The 16,312-nt window shown below is 38.3% G+C and overlaps 1 protein-coding gene across 18 annotated transcripts in view; it reads right to left on the bottom strand.

The window, feature by feature from the left end:
- MYO3B (myosin IIIB) overlaps positions 1-16,312 on the bottom strand; it is a 248,831-nt gene that overhangs the window by 223,634 nt on the left and 8,885 nt on the right. Inside the window, exon 7 of one of the 18 annotated variants that reach the window (XM_042041627.1) lies at positions 9,983-10,132. The exons of the other annotated variants lie outside the window; for them this stretch is intronic. The gene's annotated coding sequence lies outside the window, so the exon portion shown is untranslated. The remainder of the gene's footprint in view (positions 1-9,982; positions 10,133-16,312) is intronic. 18 annotated transcript variants of the gene reach the window in all.

Below are 16,312 nucleotides of genomic sequence, written 5' to 3'. Positions count from 1 at the left end.
GGAATCAGAGATGTGAAATATGTACCACAAACCTCTTCTGTTTAAACCAAAACAGTCTCTTCTTGAACTAAAGCAATACCTGTCTAAGTAAGGTTCTACACCTGTCATCAGTGAAAGCACCTTTTGCCTCTATGATATTATTGCATTCCTACAACAGAAGTCAGTGTTTTACAGTACAAAAAAGCAAAAAAACCAGTATCTGCTATTATCTTCAATAATGTAAAATCTGGATTTAAAAAACCTGAAGCCACCACAAAATGTAAACATTATGGGGAAAGGCTGAAGTTGTAAAGTAAGTTTGTGCTTTTCTTTTTCTATTTCCTGATTTGTTGAGCTTCAGAAAATAAAACACCCTTGTTTTAACAAAGGCTTCCATTCACTTTTTTTTAATACAGTGAAAAGTTGTGTATGAACACAGCCACTTCTGCAACAATGACACATTCAGAAGATCTTAACACTAAAATACTGCAGCTGAAATTTATTTAGGAAGAAATTTCTCCTTTTACTCCCCTCACATCAGGCCTCACACATCTCTGGGTTTTGAAATGATGTACCAAGAGTGGCTTCTAGCTGTAAAAAACTTAGCAACATTCTCCCCAGAGGAAGCCTCAACATACTAGGGACTTACCAATTAAAAGTATTTCTGCCATCAGTTGGAGAAAACTTCTCAGTGGTTAAATTTGTTCCTTGAAGGCAAGCAAAATAGCCCACACCAGATGTTGAAAAATTACACTTTGGCAATTAACTCTACTGGATAGGGAACTTATTACACAAAGCTATTTGGGACTGCACGTGTTTACGCAATGTGAGGCATGACTACATGGCATCAACAAGCCCCTAGCACTCTAACCTGTTTTGCATACTTGGGAAAAGACAGAATGAAAGCACAAGTAAGGACAACCTGATGGAGTCTACTCAAGCTGCTCTGAGGCTTGAATACGGACAAATACCATGATTTTTTTCTTTTAAGCAGAGATAGTAACTTAAAATAAATCTTGAAAAAGCTGACCAACCAAGACAAACAATAAGATAAGACATATATTTATTAACAGGCTTCAGACACTGACACTGTTTCTTTCTTTTATTCATGAAAAGAGATATTCCCCATCAAAGTAAATTTCATGATTCTCTCATAACACCTGACTTCTTCTATTTTGTAAACCTGTACCATCAGAACAAATTAAATCAGACCAGGCATGACAGACTAACTTAAATGGCAGTCAGACAAATGTGCATGCAACGTTTTTCTACCTTTAAAGAAAATATTTCTCTCTAAGATCAACATTAGAATCAATGACTGCATGTTATCATCCCTTAGCAGTATCCTCATGATAAAGAGGCTACATGTATTATGTGTCTCATGTAAGACATAAGATATCATAAAAGAAGTATAGGTTACAGACAGTGCACAAATCAATTTTCCATCTGTGAACCACAGTCTTTTGATTGTATTCCATGGCTCTAAACAGCCTCAGAAAAGCCATCTGGAAAAATGTGTGGTGTCCCAGAAGTTCTACTGTGATATTCACCTAGGTTGTGAAAACAACACAAAAAAATCAAAACTTTATAGAGAACATGCAGATTTTGTTAATGAAATAATTACATCTGGAATAAAATCAGCAACTTTTTCTCACAAATCTATTATCACAGCTCTCTTTCTGAAAAATTATAGGAACAAAAGCGACTCATAAGCCAGAGAAATAGCTTTACAATCATTGTTCTATTTTCACTACCACCTCGCTCACAACAGTGACTGCATTCTTCATTCCAACATATACCCTCTTCTAGCTTACAGCAAGATGCACCATCTGTAGAGATTTTAGAATTAGTAAGAGCCTCACTTCAGCCTGGTGCTTTCTAACCATCATGATACACAGTACTAGGCAGTTTTGAATTCTCTTACAGCTGGTAGGGACATGATAGCAATACCAGCCAATACTAGTGAAAGTAGTGAAAATACTCTTTCCATACAAATAATTCATGGACATAGCTCCTTTTTGCAATGTTCCATTTGCCTTAGCCCTCTTGTCTCTCTCATGCAACAGCTGGGTTGTGCACTTCTGGCATTTACAAATACTGTGGAAAAGTAAGAATGACATATTCAAAAGTAAGGTATTTCACTATTTGTAGGGAACTCACTGTTGGTTCCACACTAAATGACAACTCCTTGATAGAAGAATTCAGAAGGTAGAGTTGACATTATCAGCTACGGCCTCACCTCACCATGACAGACCCTATTCTGCTGGCTAGTAGTGGTCACACACAGACAGCTACCTCAGAAGCAATTGTTAAAGGAAGTAATGAACCAACAAAAGGCACAAGAAAATCAATAGTCGGAACAGCTTCCTCTGCTATTCTCGTCCTGCTGTTTCTCACTGACTAGGCTAAAACAAAGAGGATGTCAATATCTTGAAATGAAGCATACCAAAAAAAAAAATCTATCAAGATACCATCCTGTAACTGCTGTCAGTTGGACTCAGAAAGAGGGACTGCAGAATGTGCTGTGGATAGTTCTTTTTGGGATAAAAAGATGGAAGTGATGGAAGAAGATGAAGGAGAAGGATAAAAATATGTTCAAAAGCTGTTATTGATGCTATACAACTTACAAAAAAAAAAAGGCCTATACTTCAGCTGATCACATATTTTCACTAAGCAAACATAAGGGACAAAACAAGACAACCAAGAATAGAACTGCTGTTATCTATAGATGAAAGGTAGATCCCTGAGAAGGCTCCAGCTAAATTCAATTCATAGAACAAGTCTCACTTGAATATATAAACCATGAAATCAACTCTGAGTGCTCAAAATTGGAAACAGAGAGGACATAAGTGGGAAACATGTTCTCCCTTTCCACATATTCTAACTTAAACTTCTTAAAGTTTTTATTATTTGTGCTTACATACATTCTCATTGTCTACGTAAAGTCCTTTAAATTCAGGAGTATCTTTGTTATTTTATGTTCTTTTGCTTCCTTTGTATGGATGGACTAGATACTCTAAGCTTTTAGACTTGCAGTATTAGCCACAGGGCCAGAACTGAGTGATAACCAGTGGCAATGGATTGTGTCTGGACAGTAGCTCTGATGAAAGCATTGGGATTATTTGCTCCCTTGTCTTGTCTATGCTTCCAGTTCATTACAGTATGAATCACAACCACATTCCTAGTATCAACTACAACAAACTGACCCCAAAACTGGCTACTAACAACATGGCACAGAAATGTAAATGTCACCTATTTCTCTAGAAATAAAGAGAACAAAGAACTCGATTTCTGAACACTCTAGTCAAATGGTAAAAATTTCACACCACCACTCCTAAATCAGTTCTGAACTGAAGGCACTTGTAAGATCATAACCTTAACTCAAATTCTTGGACCAAGTCTTTGAATCTAAACCAGAAAACTCTCCATTAGTACCCTGGAACATGTATGGTAGGAAAGATGCATGTGCCTAGTCCAGACAATCCAGTACATGTTTTCATTTAGATTCATTGCATCATAATGTGTTGCATTACAAATGTTTGTAAGTAAACTCTTATTGGACCCTTATATTTATGAGAACAACATAGCCTTAGTCCAATAGTGTTTGATCATTTTTGTATTGTCCATATAAATCAAACTACTCAGGGCAGGGGGTGAATACATCATCCTGATCAACCAGTTTCATTGACAGATCCAGGATGAATGAAGGCAAAGGTAAAGTACAGCTTGGCCTCTGACCAGCTCCCCCGCATTCTTCTAATTGGTTGTGCATTTTTAGTCTTTTCAGCAGGACTGTGTCAGATCAGGAGGCACTGCTGACTTCACTGCTGAGTGACAAAGTTATTTTACTCCAGAACTACTTAGCACCTCATCCTGTGACTCCCAAGTAAGTGCCACAGCACTCTTGATGAACTTCCATCTTTCATGGGGTCTAGTTAACATTGCATCTTGGATCCTTAATAACTGCATCTCCCATGAAAGTCAGATTTCTTCTGCTTCCCAGAAGTTAATTCTGAAGTTGCTGCCCTTTTACCACAGACCCATGGCTCCATGTCATCTGCATATGAATACAACAGTCATACCAGGCTGCTTCATCTCAAGCTATTTGCTAGATGAATGGTTCTTGCAAGCAGTGTAGTACTGGTCTTAAAGAGATCTGCTTAACATGCACAGAATGGGGTCACTCACGATAAGATAAATTAAACACTGCCTCAATCTACTGCAGAATCAAGAACAGAACAAGCAGCCACTGGGATTTTCTAGAGTAGGAAGGTCTTAAAGGTGAGGGTAAAGTCTAGTCACTCCATCTTTTTTACTGTAAATATTCCTTAATACTTCAGAAAGTTTCTTGGTGCTTTGATTCTTCTATCTAATTTTTGCTAATGTCAATGGTATTATATTCACAATCAAATCTCTTTCTGTTAGAATTACCCAATCCCACTCATTTCCATAGGATTTTACAGATAGAATATGCTTTATTCTGGTCTCCATAGTGGAATTTCTTTAATTGAATATGCACAACAGCTGAAATCTAAGTAGGATGAAAAGATTTGTAAACAGTAATTCACAAAACTTAAGAAAACTAAAAAGCAACTTGGTTGATGAAGTTAAACTAATGAATTTGAACAGTCTGCATCTTTTACCCAAGACACCATCATAATAACTTTCATTCTTTCTTTTCTCTGATATCTCCAAAAGAAAGTATCTGCTTTAGCTGGCATTTTTAGCACACAGGTAAAACAACCAAATTAGAATGTATCAAGAACAAAATACAACCTATACCACCCCTCAGAGGGGACTGTGTTTATGGCTGATTCCTCTAGCCTGACAAAGATTTTTATTAAAACTGTAGGAACTTTTTTATTTGGGGGATTTCTACTTCTCTGTCAAATCTGGATACAATCTTCTGTGAGAAAGGATTTTCTCAAAAAACTTCAAGACTGTTTTACTAAGGTTCAACGTAAATCTCCTAACATCACTACTGACATTGAAAGTTATGCAAAAAAATGGTCAAAGCATATGCAGACTGCATAATTCAGAGATGACTAGCGTAGCAAATCTGCACTTCTTGCCAATATGCAAAAAATATGTTTTTCTTTTATTTTCACAAAATTAGCAAAATGTATTATTAATGGAAAATGACACTTCCAAGGTTTTCTGGTAGGCACGGTGTATTTAAGAAACTAACTGGGGCTAACACAGAAAATTATATTCAGTGATGAAAGACTGAATGCTTTGCTGAGAATCAAATTATTGCAAAACATCACTTCCTGCACATGGTAAACCAAGTATTTTTGACAGTCATCTTACCCTGTGAGGTAAAGAGTACCTTGCTACTAAAACAGAAATCAACAAAAACTTCTATTGAAGTTTTGAGTACCACTGAAAATAAAGCCCCTGATCATTCACATGGAGCTATAACACATTTCATTTATTTGACTGCTAATTAATTGTTTCCATATCTTCAACTCCAAGGACCAAATGCTGAATAAAATTATGTACCTAGTCAGTTACCATGATTATTAAATTAATTAAACATTATTAAGCAGAAATTATTTTCCAAGACCAAATCCAAATATCTGAAAGCCTGTTAAGAACTCAAACAATAGGTTCTGATCAGCGGCATTCCTATTGCACAAATGCTATTTATATAAGCTATTTAAATAGAACTCCAACAAGCAAAATGCACTAAAGCAGTTACAAATGACTAACAGCTAACACATCAGTTTCACCTCAGGCTCTGAACTCAGCACTAAAATGAAGCTTATAATCTCATGAGCCATTCAGTTATAAACTGTGACTTCCAGGTATACTCCCCATGTGTGAAAAATCAGTACCTGAGAAGGTTTTCTCTGCCTCCTTCAGTAGCAATTTAACAGGGCAAACAAAATGCATGTGTTAGTGCTAAAATGGATGGATGAAATGCTGCAACAGAATGATGACCCGTACACCAAAACCAGGCTCTTCACTGCAGTCTTACTCAGAAAGTTTGATATGCTTTGTGGACAGACGAGGAAAAAGAAATCTAAGACAGAGGTAGGATAAACTTTGGAAGAAAATAACTACAACCTTACATTAGTGACCTATTTTCTGAAACCAGCTTATCTTATATTGGATTTCTATCCTGCTAAGCGTATCAGAATTCTTCAGCACCAAGATAGCTTCGTCACAAGGAGAGCTTGTATCAGCCAGTGCTGCAAAGAACTGTGTGTTCCATGTACTGGTTCTCATGCCCAGTATTAGACAACAGTAGTGTGTGTAGTGTGTGTTAGCTTAAGATGCTGTCGTGGAACTACAAATAAATTGCTTCAATCCTAGCAGCTTCACTTCATTAATGCTAAAGATCATTGTGACACTAATTGATAGTGAGCTTGATCTATTTATCAAGTCTTTTACCAGCAGGAGCTGAAGAATTAAAGCCACTTTGTCATTCACAGAGAGTGAGCAACAACTACTTAATATTTTGAAGGGATCTTCCTATTGTTTCACAATATACCTTAATTGTATAATGCAATCAATCATAATTCATTACCATAATTCTCCAGTATTTATTTTACAGCAGTTTTATTCTAATGAGGATTTTTAATAAGAAGAGATACTCTCTTTTATCCATAAGAAAAATAATAAACTGTTAATCATGATACAAAGAATCTTAGTGCTGACAATGACTCTTGCTTAAGATGAAGCATTTTCATCAGTGAGCTAGTTGTTATGCATTACCAGCATGTGTGCAGTAGCCTAGCGTGACACCAATTTGCATAATTTCTCTCCTCTAACAGGCTTCAAAAATAATAATAGGCATACAAGATAGAATCCACTGATTTTAAACCTCCTTCAGCAGCTATCTTCAAGGAGCAGCTATCAAAAGAACTTCTAAAGAACTAAATTTAATAAATTATAAATGTATTATTTGGGTTATCCTTTCCAGGCCTATAGCCATCTAAGTTAAATTCCGTAACAAAGACCAAGGCAAACCACAAGCAATTGCCTTGACATATTCCCAGACAAGAGGCAGGACTGGGATACTAAGCAAGTTCACAGATGATGCAAAACTGGGAGGAGCTGTTGACTCCCTCAAAGGCAGGGAGACCCTGCAGAGAGACCTCAGCAGATTAGAGGGCTGGGCACCCACCAACCGTGTAAAGTTCAGCAAGGGAAGTGCCAGGTTCTGCACCTGGGATTGGGCACCCCTGCATGTACAGACAGAATGTATGGGGAATGCTGGAGAGCAGTGCCACAGAGAGGGACCTGGGGGTCCTGGTCAATGGTGAGTTGGACATGAGTCAGCAGTGCCCTGGCAGCCAGGAGGGTCAGCCGGTGTCCTGGGGGCACCAGGCACAGCATCGCCAGCCAGGCAAGGGAGGGGTTGTCCCGCTCTGCTCTGCACTGGGGCGGCCTCACCTCGAGTGCTGGGGGCACTTTTGGGTACCACAGTGTAAGGTAATAAACTATAGAGAAGCGTCCAAAGAATCACAACGAAGATGGTGAAGGGCCTTGAGGGGGAGCCGTATGAGGAGCGGCTGAGGCCGCTTGGTCTTTCAGCCTGGAGAAGAGGAGACCGAGGGGAGACCTCACTGCAGTTACAGCTTCCTTGTGAGGGGAAGAGGAGGAGCAGCACTGATCTCTTCTCTGTGGTGACCAGCGACAGGACCCGAGGGAACGGCCTGAAGTTGTGCCAGGGGAAGCTGAAGTTGGGTATCAGGAAAAGGTTCTTTACCCAGAGGGTGGTCAGGTACTGGGACAGGCTCCCCATGGAAGTGGTCACAGCACCAAGCCTGACCGAGTTCAAGAAGCATTTGGACAATGCTCTCAGGCACATGGTGTGACTCGTGGGGGGCCAGGAGCTGGACTCAATGATCCTTGTGGGTGCCTTCCAACTCAACATATTCTGTGATCCTGTGACTGTCTAAAGGTGGCTGGACAATGCCCAATATCCACTGCTGCTCACAGTGAACTTGAAAATCAGTAAAGGTTTTGGGGGTACAGATAAAAAAGGACAGATAGTCATAAACACATAAGCTGCTCAAAGCTGTTATACCTGTGTATGTTATTTAATAATGCCTTAATCTACAGGGAGTAACAAAAACAACTTTGGTTTTTTGCTGATCTGAACCCAAAAGAGACCTTACCATTTGTTAATATTAAGAGGAAGCAAAAAGAATAATGTGCTAGCAAACTGGTATAACTACTGTTGGACCTTTTCTTCTAGGCTTACACATTTCTATATTGTGAATAGCAAACAACATTGCTGCGATATTCCAATTCTCTCAGATATTCATTCAGTAAAATGTCTGGCCTTATAAATATGAAAAGTAATTTAGACCTTGGTTCACTCTACAACACATTTTGATATATGGTCATCAATAAGAAAGATCTGATTTATCTTTATCACACAAGGGAAGATGCCATAAAGCCTACAAATTGACATTTAGGCCTAATGTCCACTAAAACAAAAACACATCACCAAAATACTCAGCTATCCCACTAAGTGAAAAGATACAAGCACCCCAGGAGAAAAAACAGATGCCAATAGCAGCAAGAGCAAAAATTCTCAGAGCTTGCTCCTGTCAGCTATTTCACACTAAGAAGCACTAATCAATTTCAATTCCTACTGATTCAGGGGATTTGAAGGAGATTAATGCCTCCAAGAGTTGTGATCTTGAAAAGAAACAATTTCATAACAACAACAAAATTGCCCATGAACTTTCAGAATAGAATTTAAACAAAGAATAAAGTACCAAACTGGCCTTTCTTCCAGATTAACTCTTGGGCTGCTGCAGATGGTCTGGAAGAAACTTAAGAGAATGCCTGAACTTAATTTACAAAGAGAAAATATGACAGGTAAGAATGCTGTATCACACACTGGGTACAGTAAATATGACCTGGAATAATCAGCCTTTAGCAGTTCATTAGCAGCTGTTTAGTTTTTTTAATACCTATTGTTCAGTTTATGGAACAGCTCTGTGTTCAATACTGTGGTTTCAGAACTCAAAAGAGGAAAACATTTGTGACACTGCTTGAAAAAACAGAAAGAGAGAATAGATAAAATAGTTGTATGTCACCACAAGCAGCACTGAACCGAGATATCAGTTAAGGTACACTATAAGTAGATTAGATTGTACAGACAATATGAAACAGGATCTACTGTATTACATTTTAAACTCTGCTTCACCTTCAGCCATTATGTTCTATCACTTCATATGACAGTGGGCCATTTCCCCTTTAATAAGGATACCCTTTGCAAATAGCCCCAGTTCCCAACTTACTGCTTACGCAGAGAGTACCTGCTAAAAGAATGAAGTTTGAAGCACAATAAAAGCATGCTGAGCAAAACAGAAACTGACATTATCCATTCAAGAAGGGTATCTTTATATGGCATGAGGGATGTGGTGTAATTAGGATGCTCCTTTTACAAGACAGCATTACAAATAGAGTCTACATTTCAAATACAGTCCTAGGAGTTCAGAGAACTCAAGAGATACTCTTGACGAGAACACACCTCCTGTACTGCAAAAATCATATTTTATATATGCTTCAGGTTCTATTTACAAATTGGACAAACTGGTACCTTTCAACAATACCTTGTATTCAAAGGTGTCTCCTACACAGACATCCTAAGCTATACTTCCCTAAACACTACAGCAATGTCCCATTGCATCACCCCTCTCAGAAGTCTCATCAGCTGTTGCCAGGTAACAGTGCCGAGGCAGCCCCATGGTTTGCTCTAAGTGTTCCTTGAAGCTCAAAGCATGTACATTGTGGCTTCTCTCATCAGACACGTGACTTTGTGGATGATCTCAGCCACAGAAGCATGCTGGCAGCTAGTTCTCCCACGCCTTGAAGCCCTCTCTCAGCTCCACAGCAAGGGTATTTTTAAAGATATGTGTGAGGTGAAATAAATATATGCACAGACTTAACAGGGTTTCTGAAAACCCCTTTACTTTAGCTGTTGCAATGAACATAAATAAACAGTAAAACCAACAGACATCTTGTTTTGACTTACCTGTCTCAGCTTCCTGGCATCTTGAACTCTTTCACCTTTTCACTATAACCAGGAGTCCCCAGTCTCTTCCTTCAAGCTTGTGCTATTTACTCTGAAACACATTTACTCTTCTTTTCTAAGTCTCTCCTCTTGATCGCTACAGCATGCTGCCTTTTTGTGAAAAGAGAGGCTGATTTTCCTTCAAAATGGCTGATAAGAATCCCTCTCCTTTAATCTTCTAGCCTGCCTTGCTAGGTCATTCCTCTTCAAACACACTATGTGACCAAAGTCCCCCACCAAAGTCTAGCCTCCCACTTAAAGTTTAAAGTTTGATAATTGATTTGTCACACTGAGTATTCATTAGTGTCACTCAGTCATCAAAATTTAATTTTTCCTCTTTCTTAGCTTTTGGCAGGTGCAGTTTATTTCAACCAATCTATAGAAGCAGAAGCATAACAGATAAGCAAATGAAACCACGTTTAAAATGATGCTTATAGTCTGATAGATTTACACAAAAACCATCCCAATGTGAAACAGAAATTACATATTGTATATATAGATTCCTTGAATTGTCCCAGCTGTCAATATACTTTTACTACATGCACATTTCTGTAAATAGACTTTCTTCACTACTCTTCACATAATGGAAGGTTTGTTACTCAGCTTAGAAAAGCAATGGTTGCATCAACAAGATACTCACTTGAGGGTGTTTCAGCAAAAACAATATATTGTGTTGCATTTTTGGAAACTGCCATATCTGATTTATATCCTTGTGGTATCAGTTGTACAAAGGTAATTCTCTATAATGAATTATTTATTTCCTGTTGTAATAGACATCTGAGATAGTCATGAATATTTATATGTTCAGTTAATTCACTAATGAAAACTGAAGTAATTCTAAAATAGGATGTTATCTCAGAGGCATGGTGACCTAACAGTCTGTTCAACTTTTACATTGGTGAAGACAACTTCTATACGGGAAGCAAGAGCAGGTGGAAGAAAACTTCTCCTGAAAGCATGGTACAGCAATGGGCTAAGCATCAAGATAGAGTATTTTTGTGTGTATCACAGAAAAAAAATTCTCACTTCTATCTCTGTTTTTCCAATTTGTAAAATGTGTGGTAACATCCCCTAATCATACTCCTTTGCAACCCCTGGCCTTCTGACTAGCATTCCAGAGAGATTCCTCTTCAGCAGTGCAAATATCTCTTCTTAGACAATGAGTTACTGGTTTGTGCATTGACCTGTGCAACTCCACTATCTTTACAGCACCTAAGAAATATTTTGGGCTGCTGGTTGCCTGAAATGGTTTCAGAACCACCTATGTATTGCATACATAGGCTACAGGCAAAAATTTCTACAAGTTAGTTGGCTGTACTGATATCAACCCACACCTAAACCAGGTCAACGTAAACAGCTAGATAAAGGATTTATGTACAGAATTCATAATAAGACAATTTGGTTTACCAAGGTTTGTAAAGTCAAAAGAGAATAGAAATTTTAAAAAGAAGTCTGCATCCATTTAGGCTCAGATCAGCCCTTAAAGGTCTGATCAAATAAACTCACAGCTCTTTTTCAGCTCATATCCCACTTCATAATCCATCCCTGTCTCTGGGGCAATTCACCTCTAAACACGAACTGCAACTCCTTTATCTAAGAAGGCACTAATATGTTCCTCCATCAAACAATTGCTTTTCACCTTCTGGAGAGGCTGACTGATTTAGGTCTCATGTGAAAAGTCTCACCTACCCCATAACACACTTGATTATTCACATTTGGCTCAACTTTTCACAATCTATTAGTCCTTTGTGAAGCATAAAATTAGCTGGAAAATGGTCAAACCTCAGGAAAAAAAGCCTCTCTAAATGGAAACATTTACTTTTTATGTATTTGTCATGTTGTAAAATCACAACCATCCTTTAAGCAGACACATAAATGGGATTGAGATGTGACTCATAGTTAAATGAGTCTTTTAAAAGAAGCTGCATGTGTTAGTAATGAATGCTGCTGAAGTTAGATAGTGGTTTAGTGGTAAGACTACAGATCCCTTGCCTAATTCAGTCCAGAACACAGGGGACACACTACTCTCATGAGTCTGCCAGCAAAGATATTACTGCAAACATTAGGAAAGAACATTACAGACTACACATGCTGCTTTCCTCTCATCACTACTGAGAAAGGTCAGCCACAAACAAATAATGATTTTGAAACTGCAAATATCTTACCTATAGGGGGAAAAAACAACCCATCTTACTGAGACAGGTTAGGGAAAACCATGTTCTGCTGGTCTTGTTCAGTGAATAATAACTCTTTCAAGGACCTCAAATCTACAGTGATTTCAGAAATTATTCACAGGACTCCTGGAGTAAAAAGGGAGGAGAAAAAATGAGGGGATGTAAACCACAGTTCATTCTGTACCTTCAACTACTGATTGTCAGTGAAAAAGGAAGAAAAATCTTTTAGATGACAGATTCTGAAGCAGTTGATGTATTTGCTAATTCAGAGGTAGAAAGGAAGTGCAGTGCAATGTGACAAAATCAGAAGCTATATGGTACTCCACATAAAAATGGAATCCATTAGAGGTTTGAGTACAAAAAAAACACTTCAAAAGATGAAGAGACAATCACGCAAGTTTAAAAGTTAAATAGGTCACTGGTAGCGATCTTAAGGAAAATACTGCAAAATCCAGAATTAATCCTTGACAAGGCAATTAGATTGTGTCAGCAACTGAAGCCATCCATGCCAGAACGACTCCAGTCTTGAGTGGGCTGTACTCTGACATAATGAAGGTGTTCATGAATCCAAAACATTAGGAGAAAACAGACCTGCAGCAGACAGGCATGTGAGCTCTGACTGAAGCAAGATCAGCATGTAAAACTGCCTATCAACTACAACAATGAGTCCAGGATAATGCCCAGCACAAGCAGCACAATGGATTACATTATTTTGCAAAAGGTTGCAGTGTCAGGGCATTTACTTCTCTTGGAAGCTGCATTTAACCAGAGGCTATTGTCCTTGGTCCCTGTCCAGGCTATCCTTTAGCCATGTCTCTGCCTAAGCAGGTACCCCACTCATCCAGACCCAAGCACTACCCCATGGACTCGATTTTAAGAGACCTTGAGTCTGCCTTGTTCCTCCAGACTCACCTGGCAGTTGCTGCACTGTCAGCTGACTGGCTGCCATCCCTGGGCCTGCCCCCATGCCTGCCTGGGGTCCTGACAGGATGCCCCATGCTCAGTGTGGCCACTGGCCCTGCTGCCTCACCAGCACCCATGACTCCTGGCCCCTCTGCCCTCACAGGGCAGCCCAGCCCATGCTGCACAGTGCCTACTGGTATTTTACTCAAGCCTTTTTTCTGCTAGCCTCCCTCAGAACATGCAAAAGCTTGCACACTTTTCAAACCAAAGAGTAGTGAGATCTACAGATCTGTGAGTGTATATCAAGACACAAAACCAGTGAAATCAAACAGTCTGATTAACACAAGCCAGATACATTTTTCTCATTATCACTCTTTTCACCTTCTGAAAGGAAGACGAATGAAGAGACACATGTACAGCATTACCTGGTTATAACTGTTAAGGTTCACAGACTCTTAAACTAATGTTTAATGTCCATTTCTTATGTTAACACTATTTATATAGAAAATGTTCATTGAAATACAAAGGAATGTAGTGTGGAACTTGTTAGGCAAATATTTTAAGGCAAACTCCTTTTTGTATTTTCTTTTTTTCTTTTTCTTTTCCTCCTTCACACAGGATAAGCAAGCATTTGAGGCCATAAGGACATTCTGTTCTTAGTTAAGTAATAATTTAGACAGACAATATTTAATTACACAAAAAAGCCACACTGTAAAGCAGAACCTTATTTCAGGGACAGCTTCTAAAAAAATCCTCTCTCCCAAAACCTATTTTCAAATTTAATTATTTTCTTCCTTCTATTAAATAAACAGCTCCTGCAAAATTCTGGCAATTCAGTATGTATTATTTTACAGAATTAGTCTTCTGATTTGTATGTCTCTGGAATTCATGCAAGAGTAAGACCAAGTCTGAATGCTAACAAAGTATTCTTCTGCCTAATGAAATATTCATACTCATTTGTCATCAAGACTTTAATAAGGAGGTATACAGCCTTCTCACTTCTGTCAGTAAGGGACCGGCAAAAACCTTTCCTTCATTTAATTCTGAATGTCTCCTGAACCACTTCTTATAATTTACTTTTCCTGTACAACACAAGAGATATTTAAAATTTACTTAGGAAGATGACTCCATATTTCAGATAGACAAATAAAGTTTATATACTTGCACCATCCAAAACTTACAGAACTTTTCACCATTAAAACTTCACACTACTACTATGCTTTCCACATCTCTCCAGACGTATCATTAAGATCAGAAAAATCAGATTAAATAAAGAAGGAAAGCTACACTACGGCATATGGAGGCAAATACAACAAAACTTTAAGACAGCTTTATCAAGAGCCATACCTTGAGGAAATGGCATCATTGCAACGTTCTTGTCCACAGTACAGCCCTGAAGGCTAAAATGCTGTTTTCTCCATTTCAGTTCTTGTGGAACTAGTCAGATTGCAAAAGATTTGCCCCTGGACACAGACTTTTACATGTGGAAAAATCACCCTAATATAAGACGGGGGAAGTGGGGTGTGGATTCTTCACCACAACTGTTTGCAGAGAAAGCACATTATCTGATTTAACAAGTACACAAAATTGCATTCTTAGGTGTTCCTTATACATGTTTTATCCTCAGTCTTTCAGCCTGTCACAAAGAGCAATCACCTTCCAGCTCAGACAGTGGATGAATTTTCTATTCCAAAGGCCTTTCGGCAGATTGGTCAAAAGGTGTTTTCACAGCAGCCAGTTTGCTGCTATGAGGGAACATGAAACCAGGCATATTTTCTCAGGAGTGCTGCTGAATTCTGTGAAGTTCTCAGCTGAGCAACCTTAAGCCATTAGAAATCACCTTACTACAACCTTTTGCCCAGCTATTAAATCAGTTGGTTTCTCTGCATTACAGTATCTATTATTACAGTCAGTCACCATAGTCCTTCACGCTTGAAACTGGAAAGAGGCTGAACTATCACTAGTGAGAAGCAACTTAGCCTTACATGAATCACCCATGTATTCCTTTAGTTTACTGTTAGCTGACTTCTGTAGAGCCTCCAAACCTTCTGCCAGCATATAAATTGCTCCTGAAGCTGTGAAACAAACATCAGTAATGGAGTCGCACTAACATCACTTTCCTACATATTAGCAGTTGTTAAGTCACATACTCTAACACCAGTCCTTCCTCTTCATTTGATGACAATTTGTACAGTTTTCAATAGAGCAAGCAGTTTAGTTTTACAATCATTTTTCACTAAGACAGTGTCTCACCACAAACCATTAGGCATCATATCAGCTTATAAGCAAATTCTTTACATTTTGGAATATTCAAAATTTTCATTACAAAACAATGTAAGATCAACAGCTGAAAAATATCCTTTTGATTAAACTCATGGGGAATTTTCCCCATAAACATAGCTGTAAATTATTTTTAACACTTTTCCAAACATACAAAAGATAAAGTGATTTTAAAATGCTCTTAACTTTTGAAGATATACTCTTTTTCCTTGAATTCATTTTTAATCACAGGAAACTTTTTGAATTATGTACTACATCTACCATATTTATCTCATAATCTCTCCTGCCTTGCCTCTCAGGACCATTAATTCAATGCTCCATCTGCTACAGTTGCTCATACCACAAGTGACATTTATGTTAGGTTTGTTTCCTCAGAAGAAAATGTATTAGAAAAGGTACTCTGACAGGTCTTTATATCCATTTCACAGGCTAAACACAAGTTATAAAGATCATCCATGTAACTACTGACAGAAATGATGAGAGAACAACTGGAGACAACAAGATGTGCACTGAACATGCCCTCTTCTTTCAAGTGAGTTGGAATTAATCACACCCATCATTCATCCCTCCAGTAGGTTTAAAATACAGTGTAAAAAATATACCAGGAGACATGAAAACTGCCATCCCACTCTACATGTTGTACAACTCCTCCTGCTTTACGCACTCAGACTAAGTTAATTTCCCATGTATGCAGGAAAACTGCTATCAAAGGCAATATTGCATTCTTTCAATACCAGAAATAAGGCTTTAAATTTTTTTTTCTTTCAGAACAGATTTTATACCAAGTCTGTAGAGCAAATACAATGATGTATCAAATAGCTCAGTGACAAATTGTATGGACGTACTACAACATGACAGGATTGTCCCATGGCAGAGAGGAGGTCAGTTACATCCAGACTGCTCAGGAACATATTCAGAGATCAGAAACCTGAAG

The sequence above is a fragment of the Corvus kubaryi genome, unplaced genomic scaffold, assembly GCF_017639235.1.
Source record: "Corvus kubaryi isolate FWS band 111438036 unplaced genomic scaffold, C.kubaryi_AGA036_p1.0 37396, whole genome shotgun sequence".
In the NCBI taxonomy this organism is placed as follows: domain Eukaryota; kingdom Metazoa; phylum Chordata; class Aves; order Passeriformes; family Corvidae; genus Corvus; species Corvus kubaryi.
Note: the sequence above shows the minus strand (reverse complement) of the source record. Positions and strands in the feature narration are given on the sequence as shown.